The sequence below is a fragment of the Dendrobates tinctorius genome, unplaced genomic scaffold (genome assembly GCF_039654945.1).
Source record: "Dendrobates tinctorius isolate UK_male_01 unplaced genomic scaffold, ASM3965494v1 ptg000099l, whole genome shotgun sequence".
NCBI lineage: Eukaryota > Metazoa > Chordata > Amphibia > Anura > Dendrobatidae > Dendrobates > Dendrobates tinctorius.
Genome location: NW_027361767.1, coordinates 2,561,704 through 2,581,062, shown reverse-complemented (window position 1 = coordinate 2,581,062; position 19,359 = coordinate 2,561,704). Strand labels below are relative to the sequence as shown.

Here is a 19,359-nt window from a genome sequence, read left to right as displayed (position 1 = left end):
CCGGCACACACTATTATGGGGCATATACGGCCGTCACACACTATTATGGGGCATATATGGCTGACACACACTATTATGGGACATATATGGCGGCACACACTATAATGGGGCATATATGGTGGCAGAACACTATTATGAGGCATATATGGCCGTCACACACTATTATGGGGCATATACGGCCGTCACACACTATTATGGGGCATATATGGCCGGCACACACTATTATGGGGCATATATGGCCGTCACACACTATTATGGGGCATATATGGCCGGCACACACTATTATGGGGCATATATATCCGGCACACACTATTATGGGGCATATGTGGCAGCACACACTATAATGGGGCATATATGGTGGCAGAACACTATTATGAGGCATATATGGCCGTCACACACTATTATGGGACATGTATGGCCGGCACACACTATTATGGGGCATATACGGCCGTCACACACTATTATGGGGCATATATGGCCGGCACACACTATTATGGGGCATATATGGCTGACACACACTATTATGGGACATATATGGCGGCACACACTATAATGGGGCATATATGGCGGCACACACTATAATGGGGCATATATGGTGGCAGAACACTATTATGAGGCATATATGGCCGTCACACACTATTATGGGACATGTATGGCCGGCACACACTATTATGGGGCATGTATGGCGGCACACACTATTATGGGGCATATACGGCCGTCACACACTATTATGGGGCATATATGGCCGGCACACACTATTATGGGGCATATATGGCCGTCACACACTATTATGGGGCATATATGGCCGGCACACACTATTATGGGGCATATATATCCGGCACACACTATTATGGGGCATATGTGGCGGCACACACTATTATGGGGCATATATGGTGGCAGAACACTATTATGGGGCATATATGTTGGCAGAACACTATTATGGGGCATATACGGCCGGCACACACTATTATGGGGCATGTATGGCTGGCACACACTATTATGGGGCATATATGGTGGCACACACTATTATGAGGCATATACGGCCGTCACACACTATTATGGGGCATATATGGCCGGCACACACTATTATGGGACATATATGGCTGACACACACTATTATGGGACATATATGGCGGCACACACTATAATGGGGCATATATGGTGGCACACACTATTATGAGGCATATATGGCCGTCACACACTATTATGGGACATGTATGGCCGGCACACACTATTATGGGGCATGTATGGCGGCACACACTATTATGGGGCATGTATGGCCGGCACACACTATTATGGGGCATATATGGCCGTCACACACTATTATGGGGCATATATGGCCGGTACACACTATTATGGGGCATATATATCCGGCACACACTATTATGGGGCATATGTGGCGGCACACACTATTATGGGGCATATATGTTGGCAGAACACTATTATGGGGCATATACGGCCGGCACACACTATTATGGGGCATGTATGGCTGGCACACACTATTATGGGGCATATATGGTGGCACACACTATTATGAGGCATATACGGCCGTCACACACTATGGGGCATATATGGCCGGCACACACTATTATGGGGCATGTATGGCCGTCACACACTATTATAGGGCATATATGGCCTTCACACACTATTATGGGGCATATATGGCCGGCACACACTATTATGGGGCATATATATCCGGAACACACTATTATGGGGCATATATGGCGGCACACACTATTATGGGGCATATATGGTGGCAGAACACTATTATGGGGCATATATGTTGGCAGAACACTATTATTGGGCATATACGGCCAGCACACACTATTATGGGGCATATACGGCCGGCACACACTATTATGGAGCATGTATGGCCGGCACACACTATTATGGGGCATGTATGGCCGGCACACACTATTATGGGGCATGTATGGCCGGCACACACTATTATGGGGCATATACGGCCGGCACACACTATTATGGGGCATGTATGGCTGGCACACACTATTATGGGGCATATATGGTGGCACACACTATTATGAGGCATATATGGCCGGCACACACTATTATGGGGCATGTATGGCCGTCACACACTATTATAGGGCACATATGGCCTTCACACACTATTATGGGGCATATATGGCCGGCACACACTATTATGGGGCATATATATCCGGAACACACTATTATGGGGCATATATGGCGGCACACACTATTATGGGGCATATATGGTGGCAGAACACTATTATGGGGCATATATGTTGGCAGAACACTATTATGGGGCATATACGGCCAGCACCCACTATTATGGGGCATATACGGCCGGCACACACTATTATGGAGCATGTATGGCCGGCACACACTATTATGGGGCATGTATGGCCGGCACACACTATTATGGGGCATGTATGGCCGGCACACACTATTATGGGGCATATACGGCCGGCACACACTATTATGGGGCATGTATGGCCGGCGCACACTATTATGTGGCATATACGGCCGGCATACACTATTATGGAGCATGTATGGCCGGCACACACTATTATGGGGCATGTATGGCCGGCACACACTATTATGGGGCATGTCTGGCCGGCACACACTAATATGGGGCATGTATGGCCGGCACACACTATTATGGGGCATATATGGCCGGCACACACTATTATGGGGCATGTATGGCCGGCACACACTATTATGGGGCATATATCGTGGCAGAACACTATTATGGGGCATATATGGCCGGCACACACTATTATGATGCATGTATGGCCGGCACACACTATTATGAGGCATATATGGTGGCAGAACGCTATTATGGGGCATATATGGCCGGCACACACTATTATGGGGCATGTATGGCCGGCACACACTATTATGGGGCATGTATGGCCGGCACACACTATTATGGAGCATGTATGGCCGGCACACACTATTATGGGGCATATATGGCCGGCACACACTATTATGGGGCATGTATGGCCAGCACACACTATTATGGGGCATGTATGGCCGGCACACACTATTATGGGGCATGTATGGCCGGCCCACACTATTATGGGGCATATACGGCCGGCACACACTATTATGGAGCATGTATGGCCAGCACACACTATTATGGGGCATGTATGTTGGCAGAACACTATTATGGGGCATATACGGCTGGCACACACTATTATGGGGCATGTGTGGCCGGCACACACTATTATGGGGCATGTATGGCCGACACACTATTATGGGGCATGTATGGCCGGCACACACTATTAAGGGGCATGTATGGCCGGCACACACTATTATGGGGCATGTATGGCCGGCACACATTATTATGGGGCATATATGGTGGCAGAACACTATTATGGGGCATGTATGGCCGGCACACACTATTATGGAGCATGTATGGCCGGCACACACTATTATGGGGCATGTATGGCCGGCACACACTATTATGGGGCATGTATGGCCGGCACACACTATTACGGGGCATGTATGGTGGCAGAACACTATTACGGGGCATGTACGGCCGGCACACACTATTACGGGGCATGTACGGCCGGCGCACACTATTACGGGGCATGCACGGCCGGCGCACACTATTACGGGGCATGTACGGCCGGCACACACTATTACGGGGCATGTACGGCCGGCACACACTATACGGGGCATGTACGGCCGGCGCACACTATTACGGGGCATGCACGGCCGGCGCACACTATTACGGGGCATGCACGGCCGGCGCACACTATTACGGGGCATGCATGGCCGGCGCACACTATTACGGGGCATGTATGGCCGTCACACACTATTATGGGGCATGTATGGCCGGCACACACTATTATGGGGCATATACTGCCGGCACACACTATTATGGGGCATGTATGGCCGGCACACACTATTATGGGGCATATATATCCGGCACACACTATTATGGGGCATATATGGCGGCACACACTATTATGGGGCATATATGGTGGCAGAACACTATTATGGGGCATATATGTTGGCAGAACACTATTATGGGGCATATACGGCCGGCACACACTATTATGGGGCATGTATGGCCGGCACACACTATTATGGGGCATATATGTTGGCAGAACACTATTATGGGGCATATACGGCCGGCACACACTATTATGGGGCATATATGGTGGCACACACTATTATGAGGCATATACGGCCGTCACACACTATTATGGGGCATATATGGCCGTCACACACTATTATAGGGCATATATGGCCGTCACACACTATTATGAGGCATGTATGGCTGACACACACTATTATGGGGCATGTATGGCGGCACACACTATTATGGGGCATATACGGCCGTCACACACTATTATGGGGCATATATGGCCGGCACACACTATTATGGGGCATATATGGCCGTCACACACTATTATGGGGCATATATGGCCAGCACACACTATTATGGGGCATATATATACGGCACACACTATTATGGGGCATATATGGCGGCACACACTATTATGGGACATATATGGCTGACACACTATTATGGGGCATGTATGGCGGCACACACTATTATGGGGCATATACGGACGTCAAACACTATTATGGGGCATATATGGCCGGCACACACTATTATGGGGCATATATGGCCGTCACACACTATTATGGGGCATATATGGCCGGCACACACTATTATGGGGCATATATATCCGGCACACACTATTATGGGGCATATATGGCGGCACACACTATTATGGGGCATACATGGTGGCAGAACACTATTATGGGGCATATATGTTGGCAGAACACTATTATGGGGCATATACGGCCGGCACACACTATTATGGGGCATGTATGGCTGGCACACACTATTATGGGGCATATATGGTGGCACACACTATTATGAGGCATATACGGCCGTCACACACTATTATGGGGCATATATGGCCGGCACACACTATTATGGGGCATGTATGGCCGTCACACACTATTATAGGGCATATATGGCCTTCACACACTATTATGGGGCATATATGGCCGGCACACACTATTATGGGGCATATATATCCGGAACACACTATAATGGGGCATATATGGCGGCACACACTATTATGGGGCATATATGGTGGCAGAACACTATTATGGGGCATATATGTTGGCAGAACACTATTATGGGGCATATACGGCCGGCACACACTATTATGGGGCATATACGGCCGGCACACACTATTATGGAGCATGTATGGCCGGCACACACTATTATGGGGCATGTATGGCCGGCACACACTATTATGGGGCATGTACGGCCGGCACACACGATTATGGGGCATATACGGCCGGCACACACTATTATGGGGCATATATGGCCGGCACACACTATTATGGGGCATATACGGCCGGCACACACTATTATGGAGCATGTATGGCCGGCACACACTATTATGGGGCATGTATGGCCGGCACACACCATTATGGGGCATGTATGGCCGGCACACACTATTATGGGGCATGTATGGCCGGGCACACACTATTATGGGGCATGTCTGGCCGGCACACACTATTATGGGGCATGTATGGCCGGCACACACTATTATGGGGCATATATGGCCGGCACACACTATTATGGGGCATGTATGGCCGGCACACACTATTATGGGGCATATATCGTGGCAGAACACTATTATGGGGCATATATGGCCGGCACACACTATTATGATGCATGTATGGCCGGCACACACTATTATGGGGCATATATGGTGGCAGAACGCTATTATGGGGCATATATGGCCGGCACACACTATTATGGGGCATGTATGGCCGGCACACACTATTATGGGGCATGTATGGCCGGCACACACTATTATGGAGCATGTATGGCCGGCACACACTATTATGGGGCATATATGGCCGGCACACACTATTATGGGGCATGTATGGCCAGCACACACTATTATGGGGCATGTATGGCCGGCACACACTATTATGGGGCATGTATGGCCGGCCCACACTATTATGGGGCATATACGGCCGGCACACACTATTATGGAGCATGTATGGCCAGCACACACTATTATGGGGCATGTATGGCCGGCACACACTATTATGGGGCATGTATGGCCGGCACACACTATTATGGGGCATGTATGGCCGGCACACACGATTATGGGGCATATACGGCCGGCACACACTATTATGGGGCATATATATCCGGAACACACTATTATGGGGCATATATGGCGGCACACACTATTATGGGGCATATATGGTGGCAGAACACTATTACGGGGCATATATGTTGGCAGAACACTATTATGGGGCATATACGGCCGGCACACACTATTATGGGGCATATACGGCCGGCACACACTATTATGGAGCATGTATGGCCGGCACACACTATTATGGGGCATGTATGGCCGGCACACACTATTATGGGGCATGTATGGCCGGCACACACTATTATGGGGCATATACGGCCGGCACACACTATTATGGGGCATGTATGGCCGGCACACACGATTATGGGGCATATACGGCCGGCACACACTATTATGGGGCATGTATGGCCGGCACACACTATTATGATGCATGTATGGCCGGCACACACTATTATGGGGCATATATGGTGGCAGAACGCTATTATGGGGCATATATGGCCGGCACACACTATTATGGGGCATGTATGGCCGGCACACACTATTATGGGGCATGTATGGCCGGCACACACTATTATGGAGCATGTATGGCCGGCACACACTATTATGGGGCATATATGGCCGGCACACACTATTATGGGGCATGTATGGCCAGCACACACTATTATGGGGCATGTATGGCCGGCACACACTATTATGGGGCATGTATGGCCGGCCCACACTATTATGGGGCATATACGGCCGGCACACACTATTATGGAGCATGTATGGCCAGCACACACTATTATGGGGCATGTATGGCCGGCACACACTATTATGGGGCATGTATGGCCGGCACACACTATTATGGGGCATGTATGGCCGGCCCACACTATTATGGGGCATATACGGCCGGCACACACTATTATGGAGCATGTATGGCCAGCACACACTATTATGGAGCATGTATGGCCGGCACACACTATTATGGGGCATGTATGGCCGGCACACACTATTATGGGGCATGTATGGCCGGCACACACGATTATGGGGCATATACGGCCGGCACACACTATTATGGGGCATGTATGGCCGGCACACACTATTATGGGGCATATACGGCCGGCACACACTATTATGGGGCATGTATGGCCGGCACACACTATTATGTGGCATATACGGCCGGCATACACTATTATGGAGCATGTATGGCCGGCACACACTATTATGGGGCATGTATGGCCGGCACACACTATTATGGGGCATGTCTGGCCGGCACACACTAATATGGGGCATGTATGGCCGGCACACACTATTATGGGGCATATATGGCCGGCACACACTATTATGGGGCATGTATGGCCGGCACACACTATTATGGGGCATATATCGTGGCAGAACACTATTATGGGGCATATATGGCCGGCACACACTATTATGATGCATGTATGGCCGGCACACACTATTATGGGGCATATATGGTGGCAGAACGCTATTATGGGGCATATATGGCCGGCACACACTATTATGGGGCATGTATGGCCGGCACACACTATTATGGGGCATGTATGGCCGGCACACACTATTATGGAGCATGTATGGCCGGCACACACTATTATGGGGCATATATGGCCGGCACACACTATTATGGGGCATGTATGGCCAGCACACACTATTATGGGGCATGTATGGCCGGCACACACTATTATGGGGCATGTATGGCCGGCCCACACTATTATGGGGCATATACGGCCGGCACACACTATTATGGAGCATGTATGGCCAGCACACACTATTATGGGGCATGTATGTTGGCAGAACACTATTATGGGGCATATACGGCTGGCACACACTATTATGGGGCATGTGTGGCCGGCACACACTATTATGGGGCATGTATGGCCGACACACTATTATGGGGCATGTATGGCCGGCACACACTATTATGGGGCATGTATGGCCGGCACACACTATTATGGGGCATGTATGGCCGGCACACATTATTATGGGGCATATATGGTGGCAGAACACTATTATGGGGCATGTATGGCCGGCACACACTATTATGGAGCATGTATGGCCGGCACACACTATTATGGGGCATGTATGGCCGGCACACACTATTATGGGGCATGTATGGCCGGCACACACTATTACGGGGCATGTATGGTGGCAGAACACTATTACGGGGCATGTACGGCCGGCACACACTATTACGGGGCATGTACGGCCGGCGCACACTATTACGGGGCATGTACGGCCGGCACACACTATTACGGGGCATGTACGGCCGGCACACACTATACGGGGCATGTACGGCCGGCGCACACTATTACGGGGCATGCACGGCCGGCGCACACTATTACGGGGCATGCACGGCCGGCGCACACTATTACGGGGCATGCACGGCCGGCGCACACTATTACGGGGCATGTATGGCCGTCACACACTATTATGGGGCATGTATGGCCGGCACACACTATTATGGGGCATATACTGCCGGCACACACTATTATGGGGCATGTATGGCCGGCACACACTATTATGGGGCATATATATCCGGCACACACTATTATGGGGCATATATGGCGGCACACACTATTATGGGGCATATATGGTGGCAGAACACTATTATGGGGCATATATGTTGGCAGAACACTATTATGGGGCATATACGGCCGGCACACACTATTATGGGGCATGTATGGCCGGCACACACTATTATGGGGCATATATGTTGGCAGAACACTATTATGGGGCATATACGGCCGGCACACACTATTATGGGGCATATATGGTGGCACACACTATTATGAGGCATATACGGCCGTCACACACTATTATGGGGCATATATGGCCGTCACACACTATTATAGGGCATATATGGCCGTCACACACTATTATGGGGCATGTATGGCTGACACACACTATTATGGGGCATGTATGGCGGCACACACTATTATGGGGCATATACGGCCGTCACACACTATTATGGGGCATATATGGCCGGCACACACTATTATGGGGCATATATGGCCGTCACACACTATTATGGGGCATATATGGCCAGCACACACTATTATGGGGCATATATATACGGCACACACTATTATGGGGCATATATGGCGGCACACACTATTATGGGACATATATGGCTGACACACTATTATGGGGCATGTATGGCGGCACACACTATTATGGGGCATATACGGCCGTCACACACTATTATGGGGCATATATGGCCGGCACACACTATTATGGGGCATATATGGCCGTCACACACTATTATGGGGCATATATGGCCGGCACACACTATTATGGGGCATATATATCCGGCACACACTATTATGGGGCATGTATGGCCGGCCCACACTATTATGGGGCATATACGGCCGGCACACACTATTATGGAGCATGTATGGCCAGCACACACTATTATGGAGCATGTATGGCCGGCACACACTATTATGGGGCATGTATGGCCGGCACACACTATTATGGGGCATGTATGGCCGGCACACACTATTATGGAGCATGTATGGCCGGCACACACTATTATGGGACATGTATGGCCGGCACACACTATTATGGGACATGTATGGCCGGCACACACGATTATGGGGCATGTATGGCCAGCACACACTATTATGGAGCATGTATGGCCGGCACACACTATTATGGGGCATGTATGGCCAGCACACACTATTATGGAGCATGTATGGCCGGCACACACTATTATGGGGCATGTATGGCCGGCACACACTATTATGGGACATGTATGGCCGGCACACACGATTATGGGGCATATACGGCCGGCACACACTATTATGGGGCATGTATGGCCGGCACACACTATTATGGGGCATATACGGCCGGCACACACTATTATGGAGCATGTATGGCCGGCACACACTATTATCGGGCATGTATGGCCGGCACACACCATTATGGGGCATGTATGGCCGGCACACACTATTATGGGGCATGTATGGCCGGGCACACACTATTATGGGGCATGTCTGGCCGGCACACACTAATATGGGGCATGTATGGCCGGCACACACTATTATGGGGCATATATGGCCGGCACACACTATTATGGGGCATGTATGGCCGGCACACACTATTATGGGGCATATATCGTGGCAGAACACTATTATGGGGCATATATGGCCGGCACACACTATTATGATGCATGTATGGCCGGCACACACTATTATGGGGCATATATGGTGGCAGAACGCTATTATGGGGCATATATGGCCGGCACACACTATTATGGGGCATGTATGGCCGGCACACACTATTATGGGGCATGTATGGCCGGCACACACTATTATGGAGCATGTATGGCCGGCACACACTATTATGGGGCATATATGGCCGGCACACACTATTATGGGGCATGTATGGCCAGCACACACTATTATGGGGCATGTATGGCCGGCACACACTATTATGGGGCATGTATGGCCGGCCCACACTATTATGGGGCATATACGGCCGGCACACACTATTATGGAGCATGTATGGCCAGCACACACTATTATGGGGCATGTATGGCCGGCACACACTATTATGGGGCATGTATGGCCGGCACACACTATTATGGGGCATGTATGGCCGGCACACACGATTATGGGGCATATACGGCCGGCACACACTATTATGGAGCATGTATGGCCAGCACACACTATTATGGAGCATGTATGGCCGGCACACACTATTATGGGGCATGTATGGCCGGCACACACTATTATGGGGCATGTATGGCCGGCACACACGATTATGGGGCATATACGGCCGGCACACACTATTATGGGGCATGTATGGCCGGCACACACTATTATGGGGCATATATGGCCGGCACACACTATTATGGAGCATGTATGGCCGGCACACACTATTATGGGGCATGTATGGCCGTCACACACTATTATAGGGCATATATGGCCTTCACACACTATTATGGGGCATATATGGCCGGCACACACTATTATGGGGCATATATATCCGGAACACACTATTATGGGGCATATATGGCGGCACACACTATTATGGGGCATATATGGTGGCAGAACACTATTACGGGGCATATATGTTGGCAGAACACTATTATGGGGCATATACGGCCGGCACACACTATTATGGGGCATATACGGCCGGCACACACTATTATGGAGCATGTATGGCCGGCACACACTATTATGGGGCATGTATGGCCGGCACACACTATTATGGGGCATGTATGGCCGGCACACACTATTATGGGGCATATTTGGTGGCAGAACGCTATTATGGGGCATATATGGCCGGCACACACTATTATGGGGCATGTATGGCCGGCACACACTATTATGGGGCATGTATGGCCGGCACACACTATTATGGGGCATGTATGGCCGGCACACACGATTATGGGGCATATACGGCCGGCACACACTATTATGGGGCATATACGGCCGGCACACACTATTATGGAGCATGTATGGCCGGCACACACTATTATGGGGCATGTATGGCCGGCACACACTATTATAGGGCATATATGGCCGGCACACACTATTATGGAGCATGTATGGCCGGCACACACTATTATGGGGCATGTATGGCCGGCACACACTATTATGGGGCATGTATGGCCGGCACACACTATTACGGGGCATGTATGGTGGCAGAACACTATTACGGGGCATGTACGGCCCGGCACACACTATTACGGGGCATGCACGGCCGGCGCACACTATTACGGGGCATGTACGGCCGGCGCACACTATTACCGGGCATGTACGGCCGGCGCACACTATTACGGGGCATGTACGGCCGGCGCACACTATTACGGGGCATGCACGGCCGGCGCACACTATTACGGGGCATATACGGCCGGCGCACACTATTACAGGGCATGTACGGCCGGCACACACTATTACTGGGCATGTACGGCCGGCACACACTATTATGGGGCATGTACGGCCGGCACACACTATTATGGGGCATGTACGGCCGGCACACACTATTATGGGGCATGTGTGGCCGGCACACACTATTATGGGGCATGTATGGCCGGCACACACTATTATGGGGCATGTATGGCCGGCACACACTATTATGGGGCATGTATGGCCGGCACACACTATTATGGGGCATGTATGGCCGGCCCACACTATTATGGGGCATGTATGGCCGGCACACACTATTATGGGGCATGTATGGCCGGCACACACTATTATGGGGCATGTATGGCCGGCACACACTATTATGGGGCATGTATGGCCGGCACACACTATTATGGGGCATGTACGGCCGGCACACACTATTATGGGGCATGTATGGCCGGCACACACTATTATGGGGCATGTACGGCCGGCACACACTATTATGGGGCATGTACGGCTGGCACACACTATTATGGGGCATGTACGGCCGGCACACACTATTATGGGGCATGTATGGCCGTCACACACTATTATGGGGCATGTATGGCTGTCATACTCTGGTATATGGTGATCTGTGACATATTAGCGGTAAGGCTTTCAGCCCTCATGATAGGTGATACGTTTCCCACAACCAGCTTTATCTTCGTATCTCCATACTGATAACACAGGTATGTAATAGGCGGCACAGCTCGAGCAGTCAGGTCAGGTAAAAAAAAAAAAAAAAAAAAGAGGCGGGAATCTTGTGAGGCGCACAGCGCATGCGCGGTACTTTAGCGATCCTTGACCACGCAGACGCGCCGGTGATGTAGTGCGCATGCGCGGTTACAATGGCCGGGGCTCGTCCTGAAGGTGCTGTGTTGTTGCTGCTTCTGGAAACGCTAGTCCTTTACTCGCTGCAGCTATCGTGTGCGGTCACTGCTCACCTGTGGCAGTGGGACAGGCTGCTTTCTGCTTTTCAGCCTTGTTTGTAGTTTTTCGCACAGTATAGTTGCTGCTATCTGGACAATTGCATGAATAGCAATTCCATAATGTTTTCTAATGTCTATGCTGGGATCTGAATGGTGTCTGCTGGGCAGCAGTGGTGGTGGCCTGATGGCATCATCCTGCTTGCACAACATGCCGAACTGTTTCTTATTTTATTTTTTTTTACATTTTTTGGCTGTTATGGCTGTTACGCTGTACAATGCCTTTTTTATTTTTTGCCGGATGAGTTGTAGTTTTGAATAACTCCATTCAGATTAGTTATAAAATGGGGGGAGGAAAAATGTCCAACTGCAGTAAATGAAGATGAATTTTTGTGATTTAGGGGGTTTGTTTTGCGAGGTTCACCTTGAGGTGAGGGGCTCCTGTTCTGGTCTGTACGACTACAGGGATATTGTCTTCAGACGCCGTCTGTATCAGCACCACGCTGGGGTCCGTATGTACAGATGAGCCGGGGGATGAAGACTTTTGCATCCCTGTGAATCATGGATCCTGGTGGTTCCTCCGATGGATAAAGCTGACACATAATACTAGTAAAGAGAAGTGAGACTAGTGGTCATGAGACTGGTGGTCAGGTCCGCCGTACACTCAGTCTGCGCTGTATGTAGCTGTGAGAGCGACGTCTCTGTATCGCACCGCTGCTGTATGACACGTGAGTGATGGGGTCTATTACTGTCTCTGAGGTCTCCTTTCACTGCCGGCAGGTGATCTGTGGGATTTGTCTGGTACATATATAATAGAAGTGTATTAACAGGTTCTGAAGCAGCTGTATATTATGAGGTTTTGCAGAAGCTGAGGTGTATTATGAGGTTCCGCAGCAGCAGGGGTGTGTATTACGAGGTTCTGTGGCAGCTTGTGGTGTGTATTATGAGGTTCTGCGGCAGCTTGGGGTGTGTATTACGAGGTTCTGCGGCAGCTGAGGTGTATTATGAGCTTCTGCGGCAGCTGAGGTGTATTGAGGTTCTGCGGCAGCTGGGGTGTATTGAGGTTCTGCGGCAGCTGCAGTGTGTGTTATGATGTTCTGCGGCAGCTGCAGTGTGTGTTATGATGTTCTGCGGCAGCTGCAGTGTGTGTTATGATGTTCTGCGGCAGCTGCAGTGTGTGTTATGAGGTTCTTCGGCAGATGAGGTGCCTATTATGAGGTTCTTCGGCAGATGAGGTGCCTATTATGAGGTTCTGCGGCAGCTGCGGTGTGTGTTATGAGGGTCTGCGGCAGCTGCGGCGTGTGTTATGAGGTTCTGCGGCAGCTGCGGTGTGTGTTATGAGGTTCTGCGGCAGCTGCGGTGTGTGTTATGAGGTTCTGCGGCAGCTGCGGTGTGTGTTATGAGGTTCTGCGGCAGCTGAGGTGTGTTATGAGGGTCTGCGGCAGCTGAGGTGTGTTATGAGGGTCTGCGGCAGCTGAGGTGTGTGTTATGAGGGTCTGCGGCAGCTGAGGCGTGTGTTATGAGGGGCTGAGGCGTGTGTTATGAGGGTCTGCGGCAGCTGAGGCGTGTGTTATGAGGGTCTGCGGCAGCTGAGGCGTGTGTTATGAGGGTCTGCGGCAGCTGAGGCGTGTGTTATGAGGGTCTGCGGCAGCTGAGGCGTGTGTTATGAGGGTCTGCGGCAGCTGAGGCGTGTGTTATGAGGGTCTGCGGCAGCTGAGGCGTGTGTTATGAGGGTCTGCGGCAGCTGAGGCGTGTGTTATGAGGGTCTGCGGCAGCTGAGGCGTGTGTTATGAGGGTCTGCGGCAGCTGAGGCGTGTGTTATGAGGGTCTGCGGCAGCTGAGGCGTGTGTTATGAGGGTCTGCGGCAGCTGAGGCGTGTGTTATGAGGGTCTGCGGCAGCTGAGGCGTGTGTTATGAGGGTCTGCGGCAGCTGAGGCGTGTGTTATGAGGGTCTGCGGCAGCTGAGGCGTGTGTTATGAGGGTCTGCGGCAGCTGCGGCGTGTGTTATGAGGGTCTGCGGCAGCTGCGGCGTGTGTTATGAGGGTCTGCGGCAGCTGCGGCGTGTGTTATGAGGGTCTGCGGCAGCTGCGGCGTGTGTTATGAGGGTCTGCGGCAGCTGAGGCGTGTGTTGTGAGGGTCTGCGGCAGCTGAGGCGTGTGTTGTGAGGGTCTGCGGCAGCTGCGGCGTGTGTTGTGAGGGTCTGCGGCAGCTGCGGCGTGTGTTGTGAGGGTCTGCGGCAGCTGCGGCGTGTGTTGTGAGGGTCTGCGGCAGCTGCGGCGTGTGTTGTGAGGGTCTGCGGCAGCTGAGGCGTGTGTTGTGAGGGTCTGCGGCAGCTGAGGCGTGTGTTGTGAGGGTCTGCGGCAGCTGAGGCGTGTGTTGTGAGGGTCTGCGGCAGCTGAGGCGTGTGTTGTGAGGGTCTGCGGCAGCTGAGGCGTGTGTTGTGAGGGTCTGCGGCAGCTGCGGCGTGTGTTGTGAGGGTCTGCGGCAGCTGAGGCGTGTGTTGTGAGGGTCTGCGGCAGCTGAGGCGTGTGTTATGAGGGTCTGCGGCAGCTGAGGCGTGTGTTATGAGGGTCTGCGGCAGCTGCGGTGTGTATTATGAGGTTCTGCGGCAGCTGCGGTGTCCTTTGTGAGGTTCTGCGGCAGCTGGAGCCTGTTCTACAGCAGCTGCTGAAGAACCTCATGTTTCAGCAGTGATCTATGATGGATAGCTTCTGGAGGAGGAGATAAGCGGTGCCTATGTAGCGCCGTTTGTCTCTAATTAGCCATCTGGATTGGACCCTAGCATGTGTTGATTATACACTTATTACTTACAGACATGAAACACTTATAGCTTTTCTTGTAAATCGAAATTGTGGTTGAAAGTAGAAATTCTGCCATAAGCATCAAGTGAAACATAAAAGGGGAAGTTTAAAATATGTTAGATCCTCAAAATGAAGGAGCCGTCAACGACGCTCCCGAGGCTGGGGCGGAGTGGTGTTTCCTACATCTCTTCCGTCCGCGGATGTCTGATGAAGCAGCTCACCCCCATTCACTGTATGAGTTGATCTGCAGTACCAGACACCATCCACGGACAAGTGGGGCGCCCAAACACCCTTTTAAGCATCTCTGCAGGGGCATATGTAGAGATGAGGGTCCCCAAAGAAAGGATTAAATGGTGCCCTCTTAATATGCAGTCTTGTGTGTAAATGAGGAATTGCCATCATGTGACTTTTATCCATTTTTCAGAGGTTTCTGAGCTGGCAGTTGATTAGGTGCCCTGATGTCTCTCATACACCAGAACCACAGACATGAGGGATTCCTGCTCTCCTGTCTCTATGTTGCACATGTTCAGAAGCAGCATGGAGGATATTACACAGCAGCACTTAGTGGTGTAGTTGTGAATCCAGCATAGGGAATATTGAAATAAGGAAGAGGTAGCAATATAAAGGACATTATATAACAGTACTGAACAGTGCAGATTTGAATCCAGCTTCGGGGTGAGCGGAAACACTGGAAAACAGCATGGAGGCAATTATGCTAGCAGTACTAAGCAGTGTAGTTGTGAATCCTGCACTGGGGTGAAATAAAACACAAGAAAGAGGCAGCAGCTTGAATGCCATTATACTGCTGCTGTCACACTGTGACGGTATTCAGTAAGGAAGGGGGGGACTCAAGCTGTCCCTGGAACCCTAACTATCCTTGTCCTGGGGGTACTCTTGGAGGTGGAGAAGCCCGAGTCTCAGACCTTACTATGCTCCTGTTAAACCCTGATCTGTCCCCTCCCCACCCCAAGAGGCTTGGGACAGAAATGTAGTGTAAATAAGACACATATACAAAACAGGGATAACAGAAAACCTCTATCATGCAAAAGTACTAACTAACAATAGGGAGGAGGATAGCGTCAGGGAGGAATAAACTAAATGGGAACAGGGACCAGGAGATAAACACACGTACTACAGCAAGCCACAGATGACTACTACAACAATTCTACTCCAGCCCCTTAGCTTTAGCACACAGCACAGGAAGACAAATCTTTCACCGGCAGGGACGAGAAGGTCTGACCAGTTTATATAGGAAAAGGTAATGACCAGATCAGAAGCAGCTGAAATGGAGCTGCATGTTTCTGACCGGCATAGAAAGCGTCATTAACCTCTTCAATATCAGAAGAAACTAAATCCATTTAATATGGGACACAAATCACACCATTTCTAAAGAAGACCTACAATTAATTACCCAACGTGACCGTCTAACTCCAGGTCTTCCAGGGGGACATGACACCCTTGTGACAGCTGTACTGAGAAGTGAAGCTATGAATTCAGCACTAGGGTGAAAAAAAAAAACACACTAGAAAACAGCTGCAGAACGGAGGACATTCTATCTAGAGCAGTGTAACTAGGAATTCATCTCTGAGTCAGATGAAACACTACAGAGCTGCAATATGGATGACATATAGCAGTACTGAGCAGTGTAGCTAGGAATCTACTAGCTACGTTGAAGATCATTAAGGAAGGTGAAGAGTTCTTGGACAGAGCAGAATTATCTCCATGTTACAGAAAGAGAAGAAATTCGAAGTACACCTGAAGAAACAGAGGAATGGAGACATGTGACCCAGAGAAGCAGGAGGATCAGGAGGCAGTCAGCACCCATACTTCTCAGAAACCAGTACCAGGCTCTCACGCAGGAAAACGATGAAGATATACATCAGGATAAGACTTTGCCAACAAACAGCAACCTTGTACGCCTTCAGAGTCCTCCTGGATGGAGAAAGAAAAATGTTGTGAAGAAGAAACGGAGAGTGGTGGTCATGGGGGATTCCCTGTTGAGAGGAACAGAGGCCGCTATCTGCAGACCGGATATAACGTCAAGAGAAATGTGCCGTCTTCCAGGTGCAAAAATTAAAGATGTGTCTGACAGGATATCAGGACTCTTCAGACCTACAGATGACTACCCATTCCTGCTACTACATGTGGGGACAAATGACACCGCAAGAAACGACCTGGAAACCATCTGCAGAGACTTTGAAGACTTAGGCAAGAAAGTGAAAGAACTGGGAGCGCAGGTGGTCTTCTCTTCCATCCTCCCAGTGGATGGCCATGGAACAAGGAGGTGGAATAAGATTCTGCAGGTGAACAACTGGCTACGTCGATGGTGCCGTCAGCAACGATTTGGATTTCTGGATCACGGAATGAACTACTTATACGATGGACTACTTGCTAGAGATGGGGTGCACCTTACGAAGATTGGAAAGCATGTATTTGGAAGTCGCCTCGCTACACTTGTTAGGAGAGCTTTAAACTAGAACAACATGGGAAGGGAAGCAAAAGGCCAGAAAAAGCCATACACCTGACAAATGCTATTGAGAACTCTGCTATTAGAAGTGGAAAGGAAGAACAAAGACGAAAGAATCTAATTAATAAAAATATTGGAGAAAGAGAAACCAATCACAAACTAAAATGTTTCTATACTAATGCACAAATCATGGGCAACAAACAAGGAGAATTGGAACTACTAACACAGGAACAGAAATATGATGTCATTGGAATCACTGAAACTTGGTGGGACGATACACATGATTGGAATACAAGACTAGAAGGATACAACTTATTTGCAAGAAACAGACTTGATAAACGAGGAGGGGGTGTCGCATTGTATGTTAGAAACAAGTATATATGCAGAGATTGAAGCTTCAGAGACTGGGAGTTCTGTGGAAACTGTTTGGGTAAGAATACAAGGACAGAACAATGGAAAGGACACCATTGTAGGCATTTACTACAGGCCGCCTGTGCAAGCTGAAGATATGGATGAACTCTTTATGCATCAAATGGCCAAGTTCTCCAAAAATATGACATAGTTGTCATGGGAGATTTCAACTATCCAGACATTTGTTGGGAATCTCTCTCAGGCAAAACTAACAGGTCAAGGAAATTCTTATCCTCTCTTGCTGACAACTTTATCTTCCAAAAGGTAAGGGAGAAAACAAGGGGAACTGCTACCTTGGATCTAATCCTTATAAACAGGGAGGAAATGGTTGAAGAGGTAAAAGTGGCTGGGACCCTAGGAGGTAGCGACCATGCTATTTTAGAATTTTGGATAACTAGAGGCGGAAGACCTGTGAAGACTCAGACGTCAAGGTTAGATTTCAGAAAGGCAGACTTTAAGGAATTCAGAAAGAGAATTTGAGGGATCCAATGGCTGGATATCCTTAAAGACAAAAATGTCCAGGAAGGATGGGAAATCTTGAAAAATGAAATTCTCAAAGCACAGTTGTTAACAATTCCGAAAAGAGGGAAGAATAGGAAGCATTTAAGGAAACCAGGATGGATGAACACAGAACTTAAGCACATGCTAAAAAGGAAGAAAAAAAATGTTTATAAAATGGAAAGAGGGAGGCATATCTAAAGAAGAACATAATGCTGTCTGCAGAACCTGCAG

General features: G+C 49.9%; 1 protein-coding gene across 3 annotated transcripts in view; it reads left to right on the top strand.

Moving 5' to 3' along the window:
* Positions 1 to 19,359, top strand: part of DNASE2 (deoxyribonuclease 2, lysosomal) — a 55,532-nt gene that overhangs the window by 22,339 nt on the left and 13,834 nt on the right. The window contains exon 1 of one of the 3 annotated variants that reach the window (XM_073587432.1): positions 12,759 to 12,892. The exons of 1 other annotated variant lie outside the window; for it this stretch is intronic. The gene's annotated coding sequence lies outside the window, so the exon portion shown is untranslated. Of the gene's footprint in view, positions 1 to 12,758; positions 12,893 to 13,523; positions 13,677 to 19,359 lie in introns of those variants that run through there. One more of the 3 variants, XM_073587434.1, reaches the window with a different exon arrangement.